This window comes from Scyliorhinus canicula, chromosome 1, assembly GCF_902713615.1.
Source record: "Scyliorhinus canicula chromosome 1, sScyCan1.1, whole genome shotgun sequence".
NCBI classification, from domain to species: domain Eukaryota; kingdom Metazoa; phylum Chordata; class Chondrichthyes; order Carcharhiniformes; family Scyliorhinidae; genus Scyliorhinus; species Scyliorhinus canicula.
The window spans coordinates 139,646,361-139,672,932 of NC_052146.1; the positions used below are offsets into that span (position 1 = coordinate 139,646,361).

At 45.4% G+C, this 26,572-nt stretch overlaps 1 protein-coding gene across 7 annotated transcripts in view; it reads right to left on the reverse strand.

Moving 5' to 3' along the window:
* Positions 1-26,572, reverse strand: part of dlgap3 (discs, large (Drosophila) homolog-associated protein 3) — a 1,017,459-nt gene that overhangs the window by 355,415 nt on the left and 635,472 nt on the right. The window contains exon 1 of one of the 7 annotated variants that reach the window (XM_038801122.1): positions 14,316-14,333. The exons of the other annotated variants lie outside the window; for them this stretch is intronic. The gene's annotated coding sequence lies outside the window, so the exon portion shown is untranslated. Of the gene's footprint in view, positions 1-14,315; positions 14,334-26,572 lie in introns of those variants that run through there. 7 annotated transcript variants of the gene reach the window in all.

Genomic DNA, 26,572 nt, shown 5'->3' on the forward strand with positions numbered 1-26,572 from the left:
GTCCCCGACCACCCAGGCATCTCTAATGGCCTGGGAGAACCCCCCCCCACAATGTGCCATTACGACTGGTCCACGTTTGTGGAAACCAATACTAAAAGGAGCACTGGCGAGGTCTCCGACACGCAGCTGTTAGGTCACGGGTGCCAGGAAAATCCCACAAACACACATTTAAATGAGCCAAATAAATCATTTAAATATGCTGATCTGTATCACACCCAGAGAGGGCGTCTCTCTTTTGGCATGCTTCCTGACAGGGATCTCTTTTCTGGGCGGGGTTCCTGACAGGAATCTCTTTTTCGGGGGACTGCCTGACAGAAGTCTCATTTCTGGGGTGCTTCCTGACAAGTCTCTTTTTTGGGGGACTTCCTGACAGGAATTTATTTTCTGGGGGGGCTTCCTGACTGGGAATCTGTTGGGGTCCTTTCTTTAGGGGGTCTCTGTGGGGGTCCCACAACATCAGAAATGGATCAGCGTCCGGCGCAAATCCTGTTTTCTTCACTAACACGGCATTCTCAGCCTCACTGGAAATTTCTCTACTGGCAGTGGGTGGCGGATTTCATACCCTAATGTTCACAGTAAATACACAGTCCATGTAAACTGTCTCCAGGTCTGCACGTTACATCACTGCCTATGACTGGGAGCCTCTTTCTCTGCTCTTGCCTTAACTGAACATAACCCTTTATCTAGATTTCTGGGGATGGATTCTCTGCTGTCGGGATTCTCCATTGCGCCGACAACGCACCCAGGCCCGGGTATTTTCCGACGGCGTGGAGCTTCCCATAATGGGAAACCCCACTGGCCGGCTGGCGAGACGGAGAATCCCGCCGCTGGTAGGGGCAGTGTGCACCAGAAAACTGGTGTGGTGGGACGAAGAATCCCACCCCTGTTCTTTGCTCATTTAACTTACTTAAACTATCTTCTGTCCCATTCCCTGGTTTCTGGAATTTTCTGTTCTTTAGATTCAGACTTGTTTTCTGTATTGACCAGTCTGTGCTGGCAGGGCCAGTCGAATGTACGTTGCCTCTGGTTGACCTGATTCCAAACTGAAACTCAGGTGCTTCTGCTTTTCAGTGTGGGCCTCTGGTTGCTAAGCAATAGCTTACATTTTATTATACCCTGGGCAGAATTCTGTGATCCTGAGGCTAAGTGTTGACGCCGTCGGAAACGCCGTCGCGTTCATTTTCTAAAGTGGGCCAGCACGGCACTGAAGCGGTTCACGCTGTGCAGTGCGCATGCGCAGTGGCACCAGCACGTGCATGCGCAGTGGCTCTCTTCAACGCGCCAGACCCGACGCAACATGGCACTGGGCTACAGGAGCTGGCGCAGAAGAAAGGAGGCCCCAGCCAGAGGCCGGCCTGCTGATCAGTGGGCCCCGATCGCGAGCCAGGCCACATCAGAGGCCCTCCCCCGGGTGGGCCCCCCCCCCCCACAGGCCACCCTGGACACTTGAACGGCGAGGTCCCACCGGAGAGCAGGTGTGAACGGCGCCGGCGGGGCTCGGGATTTTTACGATGGCCGCTCGGCCCATCCTGGGCGAGAATCAGCGGAGGGGCCCCGTAGAGCAGCCCCCAACTGGTGCCGTGCCAACCACTCTGGTGCCAATTGCGCCGATTCTCCGGCAAGCGGAGAATCGCGTACCGCCGTCGGGGTGGCGTGGGCCAGTCGCGGGGATTCTCCGGCCTTCCCCCTGTGTTTGCTTCAAGGGTAGTAAAACCTTATTGCAATGCAAGCACCTGAACAGACTCACAGACCTGCATGTTACCTTTTTTAACATGAAGCTAAACTGAAGTTTTAATCCAAATTTCTCAGCACACCAATACAGAAGCATATTGTAAGCTTAAACGTTTACCTAATTTCTAATGCCCAGAGTAGAAATAGAAATCACTTGAACTATCTCGACTCCCTAACAGAAGTCAAGGCCTTGGAGTTGGTGAAAAAAAAGATTTACTCGAATGGCAACAAAGCTGAGGGATTTTAGGTGGACAGACTGGAGATCCTGGGGTTGTTCTCATTAGGGCAGAGGAAGTTGAGATGAAATCTGAAAATGAAAAATAAAAATGAAAATCGCTCATTGTCACGAGTAGGCTTCAAATGAAGTTACTGTGAAAAGCCCCTAGTCGCCACATTCCGGCACCTGTTCGGGGAGGCTGTTACGGGAATCGAACCGTGCTGCTGGCCTGCTTGGTCTGCTTTCAAAGCCAGCAATTTAGCCCAGTGTGCTAAACAGCCCCGCTGGGGCTGGGGCTGAATTTTATGAAAGCGGGGTGCGCAATGATCGTCCCTTTAGAAGAAAAGGCTTTTTTAAAAGGCCACCCAAACTGAGAGTTGGACTTTCACCCATTGATGGAAGGACATTCCGCCCTTGGGAGCTGCCAGCCAATCAGATCGGCCAGCAGCTTTTGCAGTGCCAGCAGGACCAGAAGACAGCAATGGGTGCTGTTGGGACAACAAGGAGGCCCACAGTGAAGTGTCATGGGTGCTGGGGATTGACAAGCCGGGCCTTTTTTGGCAGGGTGGGTTTGAACAACCTGGGAAGGGGAGATGCGATGGAGGTGGGGGGGGGGGGGGGGGGGGGGGGGTGAGTGCGTATGGTATGGAGGCAGGGTGGGGCTGTTTAAAGAGGGGATGTGATTGGTGTTGGTGGGGTGAGGGGGGGGGTGGTTACCCCCAATACTTACAGGCCACGCCTCCTTTCCTTCCAGCCTTTTCACCATTTGGGGTGAAAAATCAGCCTCCCCCCCTCTCACCCGCCTTCCATTTCTCAGCATTTTATGGCAGTGGGGGCAGAATAAATGGGAAATAATTGTCTATTAATTGATATAAAATATTGAAGAACCGTGAAATAGAAAATCCCAGCGCCAAAATAGTAAGTCGACGACATGCAGTGAAATCAATTGGCAAAGAATCAGAAGCAGCACGGCGAAAAACATCTTTCTTACACAGCAAATTGTCATGACGTGGGATGCACTGTCTGAACAGGTGATGGAGGCAGATTCAATAGCAGCATTCAAAAGAGAACTGGATAAATAGTTGAAGGGAAATACATAACAGGGATATGGGGAAAAGGTCGGTGAGTGGAATTAATTGGATAGCACTACATGAACTGGCAGAACCATGCTGGGATGAATGGACTTCTCCTGTCCTCCACCATTTGAGGTTCTTATGATTCTAATAATGCCGCAAGCAGAAAATCATGGCACAGAGGTTACAACTTGATAAGCTGGATTTGAAATGGTGTCTTGCAGTCAGCATTGTAACATATGGCTGTCTTCTATTTTTGTAAACATGTTCCAGAATCCAATTTTCATAACTTTTATCTTTTTGACATTCATTTCCAATCCACAAGCTTTCATCCCTTCATTTATTCTTTGCATTTTTATCTGTAGATCTTTCACAGTGGGAGCCACTAGGGTCTTGTCATCTGTGAATCGCCCAATTCACCAATTGATTACCTACTTTGACATTTTGACAGCAGGGGCTGGTTTAGCACAGTGGGCTAAACAGCTGGCATTAATGCAGAACAATGCCCGAAGCGCAGGTTTATTTCCCGTACCAGCCTCCCTGAACAGGCGCTGGAATGTGGTGACTCGGGGGCTTTTCACAGTAACTTCATTGAAGCCTACCTGTGACAATAAGTGATTATTATTATTATTATTTTCTCAAATCATCTGATGCTTATTGTATCATGCCTTCTGCATACATGTTGAAGGACAATGGTGATAATAGACAGACCTGTCTCATCCCATGCCTGATTACATCAGGTTCATTTTCATCAAATAGTTATCAAGATTGGAAGAAACATTGCTGGGAATGTTGGGGTAAGTAAATGGGCAACGGCTGGAACAAATATCACAATTTAAGCACCTGGGAAGCACCAGAATATATACTTTAGGCTGTTTGCAAGAGGCAAAATACTGAGTGTATACAACCAGCCCAGGCTTGCAAAACACAAAACATAGTATCTAACGTTATAAGTGATGCCACGATTATCAGTCAGGCTCGCTTCTGCATGCTAGAAGCCACATATATATTCACAAATAGGGCTTTGACCTTTGCAACAGTGGAGCATGTCCATGCATTATGCCTTTTTTCAACTAAACAATAGGATAGGAGACAAACATTCCCTGGTTCACTCCCCATGGCAATGCCTTAACCAATCGGAGTCGACCTGCCTGGTTTGAATTTATCTAAAGCTTGACAGTTAACTGTTCCCTGCTGTATTCTTCATAGCAACAGTTCTACCAATCAAAGTCCACTTGTCAACCAATTAGCACTCTTCTCATGCAGAATAAATTCTTGACTGTTGGTAATCCTGTGATCTGGCCCGATGAGTACAAGATTAAAATCTTAGAAAGCAAGTCTTTTCTTTTCTGCAATATATCAGAAGGTGATTCCTACTGGAAATGTAGTTTCTGCTATTCCATGATCTAGTGTAACAGTTAGTTAGATGCAGCTGGATAAAATGGTAGGGGCAGTTTGAAAATTAACTATATATTTAATGTAAAAATTGTCACAGTTGAAAATAGATGAATATGACCCAAGAAACTCCTTCTTCACATAAAGGATTGCTATTTGTTTTTGCCCTCGAGGCCTACTTTGACCAGGCTGATTGCTGGGCAGGTTTTCCCACCAGAAATTTTGATATTGAACTGTTGATGACAGTTCCTCATTTATATTCACTGGCAGGAAACCTGGGAAATGGCCCAGTGCGCAATTGAAGTAGAAATGCTGCAACTTCAGGATGCTGCAATCTACGAGCTGCCTCTCAAGGAAGCAGAATTGTTCCTGCGTGTCACAGCTTTGTTTTAACTTTGTGATAAACTGGCATTTCTTCCTGTACTGAATTTATTTTACTGGTATTTCCAGCATGTAAAGGTTTAAACCAGAATCAATCAAGGATTTCTGAAAGGCAGCTACATCAGTTCAGTTCCAGATATATCAGGAACGAGTGGGCTTCACATCTGTAAACTGATAGAACTGTAATCAATGAGAAGCTCATACGTCAATTAACAGGATGGATAGCATTCACTGACCTTTAGTCATTAGTAGCGATTGCTCTCCTTGAATACTGATGATTTAGCAATGTTAGTCTTATTGAAACATGAACGCTGTATTTCCTGATACCTTTGTTTCAGGATCTGTGGAGTTTGAGAATGTTCAGCTGGCCCCTACAAAGATCAACCTGAATTCTGATTAATGGCTATTTCTAAGTCCCTCAAACCGAGTCATTGATTGACTCGTGCTTTCTGTGAGCAACAGCTTGCTGGGTATCACTTCATCTCAAAGATTGATATTAGCATCTCTTCACAGAAAAAGACAAGAGTAGTCCGACCATGGATGTAACACCCAACGAGGAGCTACAAGGCCTTTCATGCCAGCATGGCAAAGTCAGGGTAGCCTGAGGCTATACCACCAAAATATATAACTAACCGTTCATGTTTAGAGGGGAACAAGTTGCATCTTTAAGAGGATGGAATTTTGAGGCCCCTTACGCCAACAAGATCTTCCGGTCCCGCTAACATATTTTGCATGGCTCAGTGCATTTCCCAGTCCCTCTCCTGTTGCGACAAGACTGGAAAATTTGGCCCTATGCTTTACTGTGTGAAACTCTACTGATCGTTGGTGTAGATAAAATTATTTATTGCTACAATTGTACCGGGCTTTGGTTAGACCATTATGGAATGCTGTGTGCTGCTTTGGTCTCCACATTAAGGGGCAATTTAGCATTGCCAATCCACCTATGGGCAGCATGGTAGCACACGTGGCTAGCATGGTGGCTTCACAGCACCAGAGTCCCAGGTTCAATTCTCCGCTGGGTCACTGTCTGTGCGAAGTCTGCACTTTCTCCCCGTGTCTGCATGGGTTTCCTCCGGATGCTCCGGTTTTCTCCCACAGACCAAAGACGTGCAGGTTCGGTGGATTGGCCATGCTAAATTGCTCTTAGTGTCCAAAAAGGTTAGGAGGGGTTATTGGGATAGGGTGGAAGTGAGGGCTTAAGTGGGTCGGTGCAGACTCAATGGGCCGAATGGCCTTCTTCTACACTGTATGTTCTATGTATCTATGTATCTACCCTGCATGTCTTTGGGTTGTGGGGGTGAGACCTGCACAGACACAGGGAGGATATGCAAACTCCACATGGACAGTGACCCGGAGGCGGGATCGAACATGGGTCCTCAGCGCTGTAAGGCAGCAGTGCTAACCACTGCACCACCATTCTGCCTTTTGGTCTCCACATTTAAAGACGGGTATACTTGCATTGGTACAGTGAAGGTTCATTAGATTGGTCCCTGCGATGAGGGGGCTGTCCAATGATGAGAGGTGAAGTAAACTGGGCTTATATTTTCAGGATTTTAGAAGAATGAGAGGCGATCTCGCAAAAACCTAAAACATTCTGAAGGGCTTGTTTGGGTAGATGCTGAGAGATTGTTTCCGCTGTTTCAGGAGTCAAAAATGTGAGGGCACAGTCTCACAATAAGGGTCCAATCATTTCGGGCTAAGATGAGATAAAAGACACTTCACCCAAAGGGTTATGAATTTTTAAAAAGTAATTTATGGGATGTCAGCATTGTTGGCTAGGCCAGCATTTATTGCCCATCCCTAGTTGCCCTTGAGAAGATGGTGGTAAGCTGTCTTCTTGAACTGGCGCAGTCCCTGAGGTATAGGTATACCCACAGTGCTGTTAGGGAGGGAATTCAATGATCTGAATAAGTGACAGTGAAGGAACAGTGATATATTTCCAAGTCAGGATGGTGAGTGACTTGGAGGGGGACTTCCAAGGGGTGCTGTCCTTGTCCTTCGAGATAGTACTGGTCGTGGGTTGAGAAGGTGATGTTTAAGGAACACTGATGGGTTCCTGCAGTGCATATTTAGATTGTACACACTGCTGCCACAGTTCACTGGTGGTTAGGGTGTAAATGTTTGTGGACGGAATATCAATCCATCTGTCTGCTTTGTCCTGACTTGACCCTTGTGGTTGATGGATAGGTTTTGGCAAGTCATGAGGTGAGTTACTCGCCGCAGTATTCTGAACCTCTGACTTGCTCTTGTAGCCACAGTATTTATATGGCTAGTGCAGTTCAGTTTATGGTCAATGGTAACCTCCGAGGATGTTGATAGTGGAGGATGCAGTGGTGATAATGCCACTGAACATCATGGGGAGATGGATAGATTCACTATTGTTGGAGATGGTTATTGCCTGGCACTTGTGTGGCGTGACTTGTCAGCCCAAGTCTGGATATTGTTCAGGTATTGCAGAATTTGCACGTGGACTGCTTCTGTATTTGAGGAGTCACGAATGGTACTGAACATTATGCATCGGTGAACATCCCCACTCCAGAACTTATAATGGAACAAAGTTTCTTGATGAAGCAACTGAAGATGGTTGGGTTTAGAACACTACCCTGAGGAACTCCTGTTAGTGATGTCCTGGAACGAAGATGATTAACCTGCAACCACCACATCCATCTTCCATTGTGCCAGGTATGCCTCTAACGAGAGGAGAGTTTCCCCCTGATTCCCATTGACTCCAGATTTGCTAGGGTTCCTTGATGCCATACTTGATCGAATGTTGCCTTGACGTCAGGAGCAGTTATTTCTAAGCAGGTGCTGCTTGATAATACCTTCTATCACTTGAGTGATGATCAAGAGTAGGATGATGGGACGGTAATTGACCGGGTTGGATTTGTCCTCTTGCATGTGCACAGGACATACCGGGACAATTTTCCATATTGTCAGGTAGATGCCAGTGTTGTACCTGGACTGGAACAGCTTGGTTTGGGGTGCAGCAAGCTCTGGAACACAAGTCATCGGTGCAAGAATATTGTCAGGGCCCCAGCCTTTGCAGCAATCTTTTTGAATTCCTTACTCCAAAGGTTGTGGAAGCTTCATCATTGAATATATTTAAAGCTGGGATAGACAGATGTTTGGTCTCTCAGAGAATTAAGCAATATGGGGAGCAAGCGGGAAAATGGAGCTGAAGACCAAGATAAGCCATGTGCATATTGAATGGCCAAGTATGCTCATTGGGCCACATGATTTTCTCTTGATCCTATTGTGTTCTTCTAATGGTTTGAAGCCCATGTCTCAATTCAGTAAGAGCAACTATTTTGTATGCTGGACATAGAGAGAATTGATATGGCTAGCCATTAGATATTTCAGGGGCCAATATCTCTGCCACACCCCTCTCAGGGTCATGCTATCATTTCAGTTAGATACTGAGCAGAATAAGATGCATTAGATCATAGGGGATGTGAGATTTCTTAATGGAATGAAAATTGACACTCATCTAAAGAGGATTCCTGCATTTAAAATGTTATCAACTGCATGTCAAACAAATGAATGCCTTGGTACATTGATTTAGAGATCCATAACTATGTGTTTCCACATGTATTAAACTGATCAAAAGCTAAATTAAATAGAAATCATACTCACTATAAATGTATAAATCAGTGATCTGAAGTAAATCATCTGTATCCAATCTGTAATTGTCATTGGCTTGCATAAATAAATTGTGACATCTAACCCAATTTTCATGCTTTATGTTACCATAATGTTCAACATTCAATGAAACTGTTTTCCTACTTGTGTAATAAAATGTTCCATCAATTATTGAGGAACTAAAAAACTATTAAATTCCTGTCAGATACAATCAAAGAAATGTCCAATTGAAAATCACTTTGTAAAGTAGAGTTGCTAAAAATGGTGAAGGGCTAACTGGGGCTAATAATACAATTTATGCTGCCTAATCATATTGCTAGGTGCTTAAGCCTGAGGACTTCACCGCTAGAAGACATTAATGAGCCTGACCATGTGGTGTGAGGACTGCAAGCAGGCCCATAAAGAAGTGTCATGGGCATCAGACCCAAGTAAGTTCCGGGCTGTTTTAGTGGAATAGAGAGGGAGGCATTTCGGGAGGGATTGAGGGAGGGGAGTGGAGCTGATGGTTGGGTTTTTGAGGACAGGCTGGAGAGGCATAAAAAAGGAATGTGGGATGACAGGTGACCATCTTGGAGCAGAGTGTGTCCCAAATGCTCACCAAATGATATACCTTCTCCTTGCTTAACATATTTTCACCAACTTGGGTAAAATAAATGCCTTGCCACTCCCTCCTGCCTTCCACTGCTCATCATATTATGGCAGCGGCAGCAAATTGAAGGCTTCATATGACCATTAATTTGGCGCCTCAATACATTTGTGGCCAGGCACCTTATCCACCTCCCTGTATTATAAGGATCAGTTTGGGGTGGGTGGGAAGGCTGTGAGCTATGAACCGAACACATATTGCGTGTCCCTTTGGAGAAAACATGGCCTGCGAGATGCCATAAAATCTAGCCCCAGGTTTCTTCCTATTCTTTCTTTTTAGGTCAAAAGTGAAAACAGTGATAGAAGGTTGGCTTTTTGGATGTGCGTCTTATCGCATTAACTGTCACAAAAAGTGCCAGTGCATCACCAGAGCTTCAATTGGTTTTCCAGAATTTCTTCAAAGGACACGTGAGATTCTAGGCAAGTTCAGATTCTGTGCTTGTAGGCTCATATTTGACCGAAAAGCAGTTGGCACCACGTCGACTGGCGCGAAAACTGGCACCAGCGGCCTTTCAGGCCCACCGCCCGGCGCCGGGGCTGGCCAAAAGGCCTTCGCCGGTTCGCACATGCGCCGGTGGTGACGTCAGCGGCAGCTGCCGCTGACGTCACCACCGGCGCATGCGCGCTGGGGGATTCTCTTCTGCCTCCGCCATGGCGGAGGCCATGGTGGCGGCGGAAGAAAAAGAGTGCCCCCACGGCACTGGCCTGCCCACCGATCGGTGGGCCCTGATCGCGGGCCTAGCCACCGTGGGGGCACCCCCGGGGTCCGATCGCCCCGCGCCCCCCCCCCCCCCCCCAGGGCCCTGGGGGCCGCTCGCGCCGCCGATCCCGCCGCCACCAGAGGTGGTTCAAACCTCGGCGGCGGGAGAGGCCTCCCAGTGGCGGGTCTTTGGCCCACCGCGGGCCGGAGAATCGCCGCAGGGGGCTCGCCGCTCGACGTGGCGTGATTCCCGCCCCCGCCAATTCCCGGGTGGCGGAGAATTTCTGCCACGGCGGGGGCGGGATTTTCGACGGCCCCGGGCGATTCTCCGACCCTGCATGGGGTTGGAGAATTTCGCCCCAGATGAGAAACCCCAAACAATTTGCAATTTGTAAAACTGTGAGGAAAGGATACTTCACCTGGGGAGTGATGACTCTGACCAATCGGTGTCTTTAACGTTAAAAAAACTTTAATTTAAACACAGAATTAACTACATTAACATTAAATGAATAGCTTTACAATTAACAATTAAACAATACTTAAATAAAAGGACAAACTTTAACTCACAAGCTACACCTGCCACTATATATATTTCAATGAAGCAACCCAAAGCAGTTCAAAATCCACTTGTAAATAAAGTTAGCAATCAGGGTTGCTTGCTGTTCTCTCTGTAGACCTTTGAAGTGACCCTCTCAGGGACAACCTGAAAATATTTCTGTCTTGTTTGACAAATCCTAAAGCCGAACAGCCAAAATAATAGACAGACCTGGCTCCTCCCATTAATTACATCTTCTGTATCTCAATAATATGTCACGTGACCTGCTTAGCTAAGACTAAACCCTCATTGATTACCTCCACCCCAAGAAACCTCCAAAAACATAAACAGTATTCCATTAACCATCTCTCTACAAAAAGTAAATGGTAAAAATTATGGATTACCTCACAGTTACAACTCCTTCATTATAGCTTTAGCAGGCATACTGCCTGTATGTATCTGAATCCAGTGTTTTTAATAACATCGCTGTAACAAAATATAATATATGACTACGTTCACCACAAACACCAGAGTCTCAATTCACCAACCCACCTTGCTGCCCTGCAAGATTCTGCTCCATGAGTGCAATCTTGTTGAATTTGCCGTTCTGAGAGGCAGGAGCAGTGGCTCTGCCAGGACAGGCTCCTGAAACAGCAGGTGCCATAAAATCCTGCTCTGAATGATTCACAGATTGCTGAATTTTCAGTGGTGTCACTGCCCATTCCAATAACAACTAATTTTTATATGGCCCCTTAATAGAGTAAAATATTCAAAAGCACAGGAATACAGGGCTATCAACAAAATTGATGCCAAGAAGCCTAAGGAGACATTATAGCAGATGACCAAGATTTTGGTCAAAGAGGTGGTGTTTTGCAGAGCAACTCACTGGAGGAGAGCAAGGGAGAGAGGCAGAAAGGTTTACTGACGGAATTCTAGAGTTTAGGGCCAAGGCAGATGAATGGTGGAATGATTAAAACAGGAGTACACTGGAAAGCAGAATTGGAAGGGCACTGCCAGCTTGGATATTTCCATGACATTATAGAGAAAAGGAGGGACGAAGCCATGAAGGAACTTGAAAACAAAGATTAAAATTTAAAATAAAGATCTCACTTAACCGGGAGCCAACGTATTTCAGCGATTAGAGGGATGAACGGGACTTGATGTCAATTAGAAGAAGGACAGCAGGGTTTTAGATGCTTACGTTTTTGGAGGGTGGAAGATGGGAGGTTGGCCAGGAGTAAATTGGAATAGTCAGGTCTGGAGGGAACAAATGCACAGAGGATGGTTTCAGACGGCATGGGAAGGGTGACCTTTTACGCCAGACAAAATGGTGCAAAACGGCCACCGATTCCTGGTTTTTCCGGAGGCTAGCATGCCGGCAGCATAGAGCACCCGGCTTTAGCTGACGATACGCCCCGGAGAATTGTCGGGTCCGTGGCCGCGCATGTCCACAGCGGCCTCGCCATGCTACATAGTGAGACTGCTGGCGGACCCGGCCCGCGAAATAGCGCCCCCCTCATTGGCCAGCTCACGCACCCCGGACTACCCCCCAGAGTACTCCCCTAATAAAGACCCCCCCTGCCCGCAGATTGGCCCTCCCCCAACTGAGGCGGTGCTGGACTGAGTCCGCGGCCACCACGCCGAGTTCCCGACAGGATGGGACCATGAGAGACCCACACCGTCGGGAACTCGGCCGGTTGGCGGCGGAGAATCGGGGGCAGTCCTCAGACAATGTCCTGAGTCCGTCAATAAGTGGCACGGCGTACTCCGAGAGTATGCCGCTTTGGAGGGGGCAGAGCATCGCAAAAGTGGCGCTGCCCCCGATTTGGTCAGGAACTGATTCTCCAGCCCATCACCGAACGTGATTTCGGCTCCGGCGACCGGAGAATCCAGCCCAAGCTGTTTTGTTTTAGGATGATGTCACCGAATAGCAGCATGTAGCTGAAGAATAAAAGACACCAAGGATCTCTCTTTAGGTACTTGAGCTACTGTTGTGGCAGTGGGATTGTCGGTGATTCTATGACTGGATAGATAAAAACAGAACTATGTGGGCTCAGTGCCAACCAGCTGGCTGATAGTGGAGGGGTGTTGGAGGTGAATGATGTTATCAGCTGTGTCAAGGGCACAAGAGGGATAGTTTGCCATAGTAACAGTCAAATAAAATGTGGTTTGTGATTTTGATAGAAGCCAATTTTGTGACAGATCAAAAAACCTGATTGGAGGGATTCAGTTATGGATTTGGGAGACGATAGCATATTGAATTACTTTGGAGAGGTGGAGATAGGGCAGCAGTGTGGAATCCAGAAGGAAAAAACAGCAAATACTGAGAAATAAGAATACTGGTCCTCACTGGTCTTGTAGACTTTATAATGAGACATAAGAATACTGGTTTCAGCTGTTTTCTCCTGTTCAGAAGGGCAGTGGGGGTGGGGGGTATAAATCATTGGTGGAGCGGAGTGATGGCAGCAGATTGAAAGAGGTAGGAGGCAGCACCTGAAAATAAATCATTGCTTACAACATCAGGTAACATGGGGGCCTATGCTGTGTGGTTAGCAGTTTAGTGGGAATAGCGTCAGGATGCAGGAGGTGGGGCTCATTGACAAGATGAGCTAGAAGTGGGCATGAGGGGGATAGGGGAGCAACTAGAGAAGGATGTGGCTTCAGGTCCAGGACCTGGTAAATCTTTTTACAAGGCGCACTGCCAAATGACATAAGTACCAGAGCAGAATCATTTTGATAGCATGAAATGACATTTTGTTAATCATCCAGATAAACAGCATAATGTGATGCCACAAGCTGTTCAAATGATCTCCTCTATTATTTTAATGGAGAACCAGAGTCTGTAAACATTGGAGCAGCTTATTACACCAATCATTAAAACGAAGCAAGCTTTTCATTCAACAGGACCCATTAAACAGAAAGAACTGAAACTGACAGGCAGCTTGAACTGTGTTCCGGTTTTGGAGAAAAGTCTGCCCTCCTTGAAATTAACTTAGTGTGTCGCCACGGTAGCAATCTCTTATTATGAATATCAGCATCACATGGACCAGGAATAATAATAGCTCATTTAAAAATGAACAACTTATTACTGCTGGCTTCATAGTAAGCATCAAGTCAGTTATTAGGTGAGAACTAGGGCAATGTGAACACACCATTACACTTCTGGGAGTTTACAAGTTGACTCGGGTCTTGGAGAAGTCACCATACACCCTACTTGGAAAGCTCACTTTCAATGTTGTTTGTTTTCCACCAGCAATGCTCATCTTATATTGGCTAATTTTGAGCCATTATTTTCCACAGAAGTGGCTAAAAGTTTTAAAGATGCTCATTTTAAAAGAAAAATAAACCATAGGGGCTAAGGTCTGGAATGCACTGCCTGACGGTGCGGTGGTGGCAGCTTCAATCAAAAGGAAATTAGACTAATATGTGAAATGGAAGAATGTGTAGCATTATGGGCAGAAGGCAAGAGAATGGTATTAAGTGAGTTGCTCAATCAGTGAGCCAGTGCTGACACGATGGGCCAAATGGCCTCTTCCTGCTCTGTCCCAATTCTGTGATTCTATAATTTTGCAATGTTTAACTGATAGCAAGGATTGCGCAGGGAATCCTTGTTAGTTTTCTTACATAGCTCCACTTAGTTCAGTGGGTGTCCATGGTTGATCTATGGGCCGGGATTCTCCGCCCTGCCGCGTCACATTTCTACCCCGACCCACTGCCGGAATTCTCCATTACGCCGGCTGGTCAATGGGGTTTCCCATTGTGGGGCAGCCTCACACCGTCGGGAAACCCCCGAGCGCCAGCAAAATGGAGAATCCCGGCGGCGGAGAATCCCGGCCATGGTCTTTTATCTTTTGCTTTTTTCTGACTTGCTCTGAAGCTTTATTTTGATAATACTGGCATAAAAGGTACAAGTCAAACAAAAACAATTAAATCATTGAATGCTTCACTGTAAATGAACTTTCAAACCCGGAGGTCCCCAGGCAGTGGAAATGTTCCTACCTCTTGGTCACTGCTATGTAATGAAGTCTATTGACTTAGCTTCATCCAGAATGAGGAAAAATGCAGACACCAGCAAGCCCATGGACACACTCGCTAAAATTCCAACAGTTGGTAGATACTCAATGACTCCTGGCAAAGAAGGAAAGTCTCAAATGAGGGGTCGTATGGGGAAGGAGAAGACTGAAATCATAAATACAAAGATATTTTTCAAACTATAATTTCCACCTTGTTTGGTATGGAGCAGGTATCTCCATTGAAGTTAATTCTCCCACATTGGGGTCAAGTTGGCAATTCAATGTCAGTAGACATTGGTCTTTTATCGCAGATACTATTACAGAAAAGTAAAACCATTGCAGGTCAAGTAGTAAATATATCCACACCATATATTTCAGCAATAAAAGCTGATCATGTGCTGAATTTTGTGGCTTTTTTCACGACCAGTGCGTGCTAAGCGTGAAGTTACCTACTTAGCTGTATAGGGTCATTTGGCTCTTATTTCCTATTTATGTATGCTTTTGATGTGTTTATTCGCATGTGCCATGCAGATATTCGGATGGTATTACAACGTCTATTGTGACGAATATTGTGCATTTATGTGGTTCGCTTCAGCTTTTCATTAATGTGGCAATTAACCATTTTTATCACCAAGAGGCTAACACAACATGCAAGAATATGTAATGCAGTTGAGTACAATTAGTGAACAGCAGTAAATTATGAGGCAGTCACACAATAGTGGACTCAAGTTACATCAGGAAGCATGAGTATAAAATGAGCAATATACTGCATTGTCAACAGAGAGCGGCGGGGAATCCCATTTCGTGGTGAGTGCAGTAGCAATTCACTTTGCATTGGCTGTGGTTCTTTATTGCGGAATGAGGAGTTATTTAGGGGGCGATGATTCTTGAACAGGGTTTGACAAAGTTAAATATCATCTGTCAAAGTTCAAAGTGCATGCCCCACCAGAAGCTATCCACTTACATCAGGGGCGGGATTCTCCGACACCCCGCCGGGTCAGAGAATCGCCGTGGGTTGGCATGAATCCTGCCACCGCCGTCCTCCAAATTCTCCAGCCCCCCAAAAACCGGCCCGGCGTGAATCGTGCCACCTGCCTCGGGGAATAGCGGGGACCGGCGCGACTCAATGGGCCCCGGGGCTGCTCAAATTCTCCTGCCCGCGATGGGCCGAAGTCCTGCCTGTTTTTTGCCAGTCCCTCCTGCGTAAATTGGAGTAGGTCCCTTACCGGCAGGACCTGGCAGCACGGGCGGCCTCCCGGGTTCTTGGGGGGGGGGGGCGCAGGGGGATCTGGCCCCAGGAGGTGCCCCCACAGTGGTCTGGCCCGCAATCGGGGCCCACTGATCCGCCAGCGGGCCTGTGCCCTGGTGGCACTCTATTGTTCCGCACAGGCGGCTGTAGCAGTCCGCCATTGCCGGTGCGGAAACAAAGCCCTCTGCGCATGCGCGTGGATGACGCCAGCACACGCTGGTGCTCCAGTGCATGCACCAACTCGCGCCAGCCAGTGGAGGCCCTTCGGCGCTGGTTGGCATGGCGCCGACGGCCGGCCTGGCGCAAACCACTCCAGGGCGGGCCTAGCCCCTGAAGGTGTGGAGGATTCCGCACCTTTGGGGCGGCCCGACGCCGGAGTGGTTCACGCCACTCTGTCCCACCGGAGTTGCCCGCCGTGCCGATTACAGCAGATCCCGCCCCAGGTGTCCCAGGAAGTTTGTGTGTTTGGTGGAGCAATAGACAATGACAGCAGAGCTGAGGCTAGAAGGAACCATTGTGAAAGCAGATGTGCTTCAATTGGAGCTGAGTGTTCTTAAAGCAAGACTATCAGTAGCAATTTAAAATTATGGATCAAAAAGCTACCGAGAGAGACAGAGAAAGATAGAGAGGAAGGCGAGGAAAGGGGAGGAGAGAAAGCAAGAGAGAGCTTCTTGCAGAAAAGACAAGAAGGAGAGAGAAAAAGTGAAACAAAAGAAATGAAGGGTAAAGCATGTGTTCAGCACATCCCAAACTGCTTCAAAGTCAATGAAGTGCAGTAACAGGTTCATACATCAAGGACCCAGATTTCAGGTGATTATGATCATTAATGGTGTCTCTCTTGACACCATATGCAGCATATCCTTGTATTGAAGGACTTCATTCCATTCATTGATGGGATTAGAATTTTTAGCAAAATTAATGTGAGTAAAACATTTAAGATGGGACATGTAATTGAGCAAACACTTCTGAATGTGCAAGTCAGATTCTTGGCAAAGGGATGCACATAATCGAGGCACACCATCTATCGTGTCAGACATTAAACTGAGTGTACGTGAAGGGATTTTCCTCAAAATCTCCCACCTCTGTGAACACATCCTGAAAATATCATACAATAACTGAAGAGACCCAAAGATCAATCAATTGCAAAGTAGGTCCCGGTGTGAGCTGCACATGGAGCAAAAGGTACCTGTGGATTGTGTTGAAGAGGTATCACCTGAGTCCAGGAGAAAGTTGGCTCCAAATTGTTTTGAGCTTGTCAACAATAAAGTTTGTAATCTAATTCTGCATTCAACTATGGTGTGATAGTGTTTTTAAGAATCTCAGTTATTTATTCACCAAACCTCTTGGTAAAGTCTTTGAAGCACAATTAGCACTTCTGGGTCACAATCTTTATGTAGATACTTGACAAACATAGTTGATCATTAGCACTATCTGTTCCTTGTGTCTGGTGTTACATTGCAAACTGTTGAAAAGTACTTTGCCTCATGAAATCAGTTGTTTACAGGATGAGATTAATGCATTCTTCACTAAATTTAGTTTAGCTCTCAGGCATAGAGTCATAGAGGTTTGCAGCATGAAAACAGGCCCTTTGGCCCAACTTGACCATGCCGCCAGCTTTTACCACTAAGCTAGTCCCAATTGCCCGCATTTGGCCCATATCCCTCTGTACCCAGCTTTCCCATATAACTCTAAATGCTTTTTAAAAGACAAAATTGTACCCATCTCTACCACTGCCTCTGGCAGCTCGTTCCAGACACTCACCACCCTCTGTGAAAAACAGTTGCCCCTCTGGACCATTTTGTATCTCTCTCCTCTCACCTTAAACCTATGCCCTCTAGTTCTAGACTCCTCTACCTTTGGGAAAAGATGTTGACTATCTACCTTATCTATGCCCCTCATTATTTTATAGACCTCAATAAGATCACCCCTAAGCCTCCTACGCTCCGTGGAAAGAAGTCCTAGTCTATCCAGCCTCTCCTTTTAACTCAAACCATCAAGTCCCGGTAACATCCGAGTAAATCTTTCCTGCACTCTTTCTAGCTTAATAATATCCTTTCTATAATAGGGTGACCGGAACTGTATACAGAATTCTAAGTGTGACCTTACTAATATCTTGTGCAACTTCAGCAAGACGTCCCAACTCCTGTATTCAATGTTCTGACCAATGAAACCAAGCATACCAAATGGCTTCTTCACCACCCCGTCCACCTGTTACTCCATTTTCAAGGAGCTATGAACTTGTACTCCTCGATCTCTTTGTTCTATAACTCTCCCCATTAACTGAGTAGGTCCTACACTTAGTGATTTTTCATTTGCCTTGTGCTTTCCTTTGCACAATCAATTTGGCCACATGACATTTGATCATATGGGCCAGCAATTAAATAAAACCTAAGAAATTCAACTGAGTTTAATTGATCACCCAGCCTATCCCCATTCTGTAGAAACAAAGCAATAACTAAAATACATCTAAGATTTTTCTGATTTTCCTTTTTATAAAATTTGTTCAGTTCATGGCCGGATTCGTTCACCACCTTTCAGTCTTCGTCTTAGATCTGTCCATTTCTTACAGCGTTCCTTGTGTGCTTGTTTCATAGTCAGGGATTCACATTTTCCTGACTCCATCTGTGATCTGCAATCCATACAATTGACTTGGTAAAGGTTGGAAGAAAACTGCTGTGGGAAATGCAATGAACAACCTGCTGCTGTCTGGTCACGCTCAGCTTTTATCTCCATTAGGAAGGATACAGAAGCTCATGAGCAGGGACGCAACTTTCCTTTGATATGTTTTATTGGCTGGAAGGTCTATCTTCATCATCTTGTTTTAGAGGTCCTCCACTTCAAAGAATTTTCTGAACAGGAGCATGAAGAGGTTCATGTTCAGCATTTTCCCCGTTGTGTTCTTCCTCCTCCGATGCACCATCAAGATGAGTAATAGGGCAATCCCCGTCTTCTTCAACTTTAGACTCAGTTGATCAATTCAACTCAGTTAAATTTCTTAGGCTTTATTTAATTGTTAGACCAGTATGATCAGATTTTGTGTGACCAAGTTTCGATTTCTATTCTTTTGCCTAGTATCAAATTTATCCGCTCTCTTCAGCTGAATGCTTTGTCATCTTTGCCGACGGACTTTCCACTGTACTGGGTTTTTCACCATTCAAAAGATTTCAAAGATTTTTTTTGTTGCGCTTGCTCTTCAATCTTGCTGCTTTTCCCTTCCTTTCCTTTCACCTGATGCAAATACATATTTTGATGTTGACTGTTTATTATATTAGCTGAGTACAGCCTGAGTCCCTCCAAATTTCTGTTTTTGACATTCAGCAGTATCCATATGCCCGATCCATCATGTGTAAATGTGATGTAAATGTAATGTGGTGTAAATGTGGTGTAAATGTAAATGGGCTGGTTTAGCACACTGGGCTAAATCACTGGCTTTGAAAGCAGGCCAGCAGCACGGTTCAATTCCTGTACCAGCCTCCCCGAACAGGCGCCGGAATGTGGCGACTAGGAGCTTTTCACAGTAACTTGATTTGAAGCTTACTTGTGACAATAAACGATTTTCATTTTCATTTCATTTCAAGAGGATTTAACTGATCTCATTCATTTTTCCCATCTTCTACCCCAAATAATTATTACAGCTCCATCAGTGGCAGTGCTTACCAACACAGAAAATAATCTCTTCCCTGTGGTATCCGCCTTAGGGGTACATTCCTGCAGCTTTTAGAATTGAGAAAAAAGACGAGTGGAATTAGTAGCATCCTCTTGAACACACTTAGATGTGATGGATCAGGCTGTCAGTCGGCCTAAGAGGGAGCAGGCAGTTTTGTGAGAAGGGAGTCTTGTTGCACTTCTCAGCATCAGCTTTGAGATGGTCGCTTTGAAGAATTTTATTCTGTCTTGTACTCCAAGTCTGTCCCAAAATTGATAAAAATTCAGAGGAAAAGCCAGCCCATAATGTATCGCCCTGGTTTAAATCCACTCTTGCATCGCCTGCACTTTCTACCCTTTCCCATGGAATTTAGGATGGAACTTAAAGGTAGCACAAAACTAGTGTATTCGTTCCAAGTCCTAAGTTTCAACCCTTGACCGAGCTTCAGTTTGACCCAGAAGGTTTTTAAAACACGGAACTATCAGAGTTCGGGACCATTCTGTTCAATTTTGAAACCTCTTAATTAGGTAAATGTAGTATTATACTTGATGATCCCCACACTTTTATAAAGTGAGGAAGGGAGATGGGTTTATCTCATAAATTTCACTGAGTAGCAGCACCTATATCTGAATCAGAAGGTCCTGGGTGCCAGTTCCACTGGGGGGGTTTCAGTGCATTGGTGCAGGACTTAAGGAGTGCATGCCATTGGAAGTGCCATCTTTTAGATGAAATATTAGACTGGGGCCTGTTCAATTGGATTCAAAAGATCCCACAGCACTATTCAATGAAGAACTTCAATTACACCTGGCATGCTGATTCACAACATCAACGCAGCATTCCATCGAAGTAATTTATCTCATTTAAGGATTGTACAAATTGGCTCATTATGTTTGCCAATGTAAGAAAGATGATTACGCTTTGAAAGTAATTAATTTGTGTCAAGGGCTTTGGGATGTCCTGAGGGCATGAAGGCACTAAATTGAATTTTGGTTCGTCCTTTGTTGCTTAGGAATCGTCTCAATATTACAAAGTTCTCCACCTATCAGCTTGGCCAAGAAATAAAAGTTGTCCCAAAAGTGAGAGGTAGATCTGGGAAGGACCTCGATACTTGAACCTGCAGCAAAATTGGCAACGGCTCACGTGCCATATAAGTAGAGTGGCCCTGCAGGGGATAATCTGCCCCTGTCACGTTGGATAATGTTATGAATGTTAAACACCCTTTCTTCAACTTCCATAGTGAAATAAAGTTTGAGCTGTCAAATTACATGATAAAACTTTAAACCTAAACCTTTAAAAAAGAAACTTGTCACCACAAGATGGTGGCATAAGGCAATGCTTGTTTCTATTTTTATTACCAGGAGTCAAAGGTAAGTAAATACAGTAAATAGCATCACATTGCATTCACAATCCCTCTAGCCTCCTGCCCTAACCCCATATCCTAAAACTTTGATTTTTAACAGGCAATAGTTTTTGGCAGTTCCCTTTTGTAATTTGCATTGTAAATAATCCTAATAATTCTAAAGGTTGAAAGACAGGGGGCTGGATTCACCCGCCCTGCCCACCGCAAGAATGTCCCGGGTGAGCCGCATACAATGGAGAACTCCATTGACCTTGGGCGGGATTCTCCATTCACGTGGCCGGAGAATTCCACACTTGATTACTGTCACTGGGATTAAACTCTGAGCCTTTTGTTTCCCATCCATTCCTCAAACCACTGAGCTACTCATCGAGGGCTGACATAAAAAATAACAAGTCAAAAAAAAACATTGTCACATGTTTCATATAGAAAGCGCACAGGTATGCCAAAAATAAAAACAAGTATCTAATCCTGAAATCCCCATTATGAGCCATGTGATGATATGCATTAGCAATCATGGAAATAGTAATGTATATTACCACCATTCTGCAGGTGGCAGTAGAGAACAACCGCGTGACACTGTTACATAGAACATAGAACAGTACAGCACAGAACAGGCCCTTCGGCCCTCGATGTTGTGCCGAGCCATGATCACCCTACTCAAACCCACGTATCCACCCTATACCCGTAACCCAATAACCCCCCTCTTAACCTTACTTTTTAGGACACTACGGGCAATTTAGCATGGCCAATCCACCCAACCCTCACATCTTTGGACTGTGGGAGGAAACCGGAGCACCCGGAGGAAACCCATGCACACACGGGGAGGACGTGCAGACTCCGCACAGACAGTGACCCAGCCGGGAATCGAACCTGGGACCCTGGAGCTGTGAAGCATTTATGCTAACCACCATGCTACCGTGCTGCCCCGGGAGCTACCTTTGGGAGTCTGAGATAGTCGTAATGGATAGTCATATTTGTAGTAGCTCTGAGATCATTTCTAATAGTTAGTAGGTTTTGATATTTTTCTCATGGTTATCTAACCCACGTTATTATTTTACAATAAACATTTAACTAGTCAAGAACTAGATGTTCTCTAGTGCATGACTCCTTCCGGCCAAGCACCAGATCGTAACAGGCCGGTTGTAAAGCCCACGCATACATAGCACATTATTTAATTTCCTAAAATGCCTGGGAAAAAAATCTGTTCATGTACCGCCATGCAGAGATTAGTCAATTTTTTGGTGGCATGCAGCACTGTGGACATTTGTCTCCATAGCTGCCCCCCCCCCCCCCCCCCCCCCCCCCCCCCCCCACCCCCGCAAGTTTCTTCAATTACATTAATGAAGAAAGCCTCATGAGCTGAGCAGGGAGATGTCTAAGTCCGCATGGTTTCACAAAACATTTCTCCCCCTCTGTCTTTTCTATTATTTTCATATTAGAATCAGATGGAACTTTTATTTTGTATCAACACTATGGATACCATCTGTAAGGGACAAGTCAGGTGTGCGCTGAATACTCTTCACTTCCGTGGATAAGTGCAGCTCCAACGACAATCAAGAAGCTTGATACCATCAAGGACAAAGCAACTCACTTGATTGGTACCTGATCAAACACCTTAAACATCTGCTCCCTCCACTATTGACACACATCTACAATTTGCATTGCAGCAACTTCAATCATAGAATCCCGATCGAGGCTGCATTGGCCCTTGGAAAGAGCACTCTACTTAAGCCCATGTTTCCACCCTATCCCTCTAACCCACTGGCCCCAACTAACCTTTTGGACACTAAGGGGCAGTTTAGCACGGCCAATCTACTTAACATGTACATCTTCGGACTGTGGGAGGGAACCGAAGCACCCGGAGGAAACCCATGCAGACATGGGAAGAAAGTGCACTGACAGTCACCCGAGGCCGGATTTGAACCCGGGTCCCTGGAGCTGTGATGCAGCAGTGCTAATAACCATGCCGCCAAAAAAATGCTGGCTGAGCCAATGACGCCCACGAACATATGAATAAATACATTAAAAACATATAGATTCTAAATGTAGCATGAATTCAAGTAACCTGCTGGGGATGGCGGTCTTATTAAATTCACCGTGCAATTAGGTGGGGTCCTGATTCCAGGATTGCATGACACACGACTACCATCAATGGCAGATTTACATTGTAAAGAGATGCTGGAATGAGAAAGAACTGTTCCTATCCAGTGTGCCCTGTTGTTTGCGTCATCTTCTGAATACTTTCTCATCCTTCTTTTCCCGACATCAGTCTCGTAGAAATCTCCAGCAATATTAATCAACACTAATCAGTGCAGCATTAAGAGAGCAGGCTGAATATAGACTCCTCATTACCTCCTTGCTTGCCTTCTGCCTCCTCCTTCTCCTGGGAACCTACTGAAATTTTGTCCATCAATTTCAATCTTCATCTCCTGCTTTGAGATGAAGGTTACAATGACCTTGCTGCAGGCAGAAATTGAAGATATTTAGGATAGTTGATCTGGTATCTTTTTTAAAAAAAGTCATATTGCTTCAACTTAAATGTAGGTGACTAGTTTGATAACTCGGGCCAGGCTGTAAAGCTGAAAGATAAAGGTTAATTGGCTGGCAAATAAGACTAGCAATTCATTGAACAGATTGTTTACTCTTTCTGGAATTGATGGGCAAGTACCAGATATTTTTTTTAAATGTTTTTTAAAACTTGCTTGTTCCCCCAGGGAGGAGAAAACTTGACTCATGGTCAGCATTCACTGTGAGGTGATTACATAATGAACAAATCCTTTACAGGACTGCTCTGGCATACATACCTTATAAAATGTATTATTTAATTGAAATAAGAACGATGCTTTTATTTTTTTTTCTGTTTTATTACGTTTTTCTTCTTCTGAATGGTTTACCTAACCCTTCTGGTCTCACCTTTCTCCTTGCTGTCAGACACACGACAGCAAGCTTATTTCTTACTGTAACACATCCTGTGAGAGAGAGCCTATGGACTGCTCACATTCATAGAACATACAGTGCAGAAGGAGGCCATTCGGCCCATCGAGTCTGCACCGACCCACTTAAGCCCTCACTTCCACCCTATCCCCATAACCCAATAAACCCTTCTAACCTTTTTGGACATGAAGGGCAATTTAGCATGGCCAATCCACCTAACCTGCACGTCTTTGAACTGTAGGAGGAAACCGGAGCACCGGAAGGAAACCCACGCAGACACGGGGAGAACGTGCAGACTCCGTACAGACAGTGACCCAGCGGGGTATTGAACCTGGGACCCTGGCGCTGTGAAGCCACAGTGCTATCCACTTGTGCTACCGTGCTGCCCGACAATGCTTTTCCTTTAAATCTATCTTTGGATTGGCTTGGCATGAGTCGGCATGCAGTCAGTAGAATTGTAATATTGGGGATTTGCCAGCAAATATGGCCAACTGATTTCCATCAATTAAAGGGATCTCTTGCTGGAAAAATAGCAGTATTTTATATATGCAAATAGAATCATAGAATTTACAGTACAGAATGAGGCCATTCGGCCAATGGAGCCTGCACCGGTACTCAGAAAGAGCACCCAACCCAAGCCCACACCTCCACCCTATCCCAGTAACCCAACCCCACTTGTTTTTGGACAGGAAGAGCAATTTAGCATGGCCAATCCACCTAACTTGCACGTCTTTGAACTGTGGGAGGAAACCGGAACACCCGAAGGAAACCCACGCAGACACGGGGAGAACGTGCAAATTCCGCACAGACAGTGACCCAAGCCGGGAAATACACCTGGGACCCTGGCGCTGTGAAGCAACAGTGCTATCCACTGTGCTACCGTGCTGCCCAACCTTCTGAAAGAGCACCCTACCTAGGTTACTTCCCTGCCCTATCCCCATAACTCCACCTAACCTGCACACCTTTGGACTATGGGAGGAAACCGGTTCACCCGGAGGAAATCCATGCAGACATGGGAGATCGGACAAAGACCAGTCACGCAAGGCTGGATTGAACCCGGGTACCTAGCGCTATGAGGCTGCAGTGCTATCAATTGTGCCACCGTGCCTCGTCAAGATTCTGGAGATTCTGAGATAGGGTGTGAGTTAATGACTCTCCTAAACCTACTGATCAATGTATTGCACCCAGGCATTAACTTTGCACAAATGGCATCTCCACCCTTAGCTTCCCTGTTATTTTTAAAAACTTGCGCGTTAATTAAACTCACCGCAAAAAGGACCTGGGCTGGAACTTAATCATGTCAGTACCTTTTAAATGTCATGATAACCGCTAAGGCAGTGCTGAGCAACTGCTCTGACCTGGAAAAATGACAATTTAAACAATGCATTTGAATAGGTTTAATTGAAATATTAAATGCTATTTAGACCAGCAGCTGAATTATGTCAGAAGAGTGAAAAAGTGTACCTAACTGCCTGAAAAAAATAAGTCAACACAAGCCAACTTTGTTGAAACATAGTGATCTCAATTGATGTAAATCGCCAACTTCCCTATTTTGGATGGAGTAACTCATCCCAACTACTTTCCACTGATGATGACATTAGCAGGGACCATTTATACAAGTAAAAAACATTAAATTACTGTAAACAATGTGATTGTACGATCACTTGAAACATTTGTGACAATTTCCTCACTCTTGCAATTAAAATGGTGACTTTAACCTATTCAAAATGAACTGGTAAACTCCCCATTAAAATAATAACGGCAGGAGGAATCTGATCAGAGCATAGTACGCAATCCAATGATGGAATAATTCCATCATTTACAGGCCATTAGCTTAGAAATTGCTGTTGGCAGGAATTAGTTGTTAATTACCAGACGTTTTTGAGAGTAACAGAGCCTGCTGGTTTCCACACAATTTTGCTACTTTCAGTCAATGTGCTAAAATGTAGGCTACATTTGCCATGTGGGTGTTGGCCAATGTTAAGGAATGGCCGTAGGTCATCCATGAACTGCAATTAAGGAGCCTTGAAATCAGGCTGGGGGGGGGGGGGGGGGGAAGCATTCATTGAGCTAAACTGCTATTGAGGTTGAGGTGAGAGAACAAGGAAAGCCAATTTTGTCAACCATGCACTAAAACCCAGCTTCAAGACGCCAGGGCAAGGAGGCATACAATTTTTGGAACAGGTGGCTGCAAGCCCCCGCACAACAAGCACCAACATGGCAAGAGATTACATGAAACAGACAGATACTAGTCAGCCATGGCAGTTCCAGGCATAGCAAATTCAGCTGCAGTGCAAGGCGAATCTCAACAGGCTGTCAGTGAATCTCTGCAAGCAGCCAACACACACACTCAATCCCTGTGCGAATCACTTGGAAGGATTAATAGGTTAGGTATCACATGCCTGAAACAAAGCATAAGCACAGTGGCAATTAAAGCTGCCAACTTTGATACATAGCATATTAGAAGAAATATATGGTACGCATTTACTTGAACAATGAACTGAGTATTGTCATGGGTTAAGATATAGTCAAAGTCCAGTCAAAGAAGATGGTATTAGAAGAGCTGAGAGTAGAATGTAGCTCATGTGGTTTGGGACTAGTAATTCACCACCTGATGCTCTTCTTTAAGAAGTTGCGCATAAAAGATGTTCCTTGCAAGATCTGTGATGCGAATACATTCCGCCTGCCCAATATGGGTGAATATTAAAATTTCCCTCCATTGTTAACAGTGCAGGCATGTCCACGAAACATGAGTAGGCCACGGGGCTCTTTGAGCCTGCTCGGTCTTTCAATAAGGTCATGGCCCATAACTTCCTCAGAGAGGCAATCTCCGGTGGATTGCCACTCTCGAAGTTCGACCACGCTAATTGCAAAGCCTCTGTCTCCCCCACCATTTCTCACTCGGGCTGGGTGAGACAGGAGCAGCGAAGCATGCCCCCATCGGCATGGAATACATGCAAGGAAGAAAGAAGAAAGCCCTATTTAAGGCACGAGCTGATGTAAAGGAGATGTTTAATGGTGTTGTGATCTCTGTACATAAATATACATGATCAA